The 277-nt window shown below is 28.9% G+C and overlaps 1 protein-coding gene across 1 annotated transcript in view; it reads left to right on the top strand.

Moving 5' to 3' along the window:
* LOC107658704 (CDK5 regulatory subunit-associated protein 1) overlaps positions 1-277 on the top strand; it is a 24,375-nt gene that overhangs the window by 11,473 nt on the left and 12,625 nt on the right. The gene's annotated exons all lie outside the window — the stretch shown is intronic.

Consider the following 277-nt stretch of genomic DNA (forward strand, 5'->3'; position numbering starts at 1 on the left):
GGTGGGCTTTTTTTTTTTTTTTTTTGAGATCGACAGATATTTTACTAGTGTCTGATAAACTATGCAAAACATTTTTAGTTACGGTCTCATTTTTGATTTGTTACAACAGTAATAATAACTAAATAATCATTAGACTACAGCAATAAAAATTCATCATTTATTCATTGTTTTGGGCTATAGCTATCACCTTAATAACCTATTTGTTATATTAAAGCATTATTATTATTATTCAAGTATAGCTTCTTAAAAGTTATTGTATATGGGGGGGGGGGGGGGG

The sequence above is a fragment of the Sinocyclocheilus anshuiensis genome, unplaced genomic scaffold (genome assembly GCF_001515605.1).
Source record: "Sinocyclocheilus anshuiensis isolate Anshui unplaced genomic scaffold, SAMN03320099.WGS_v1.1 scaffold1957, whole genome shotgun sequence".
Classification (NCBI taxonomy): Eukaryota; Metazoa; Chordata; class Actinopteri; order Cypriniformes; family Cyprinidae; genus Sinocyclocheilus; species Sinocyclocheilus anshuiensis.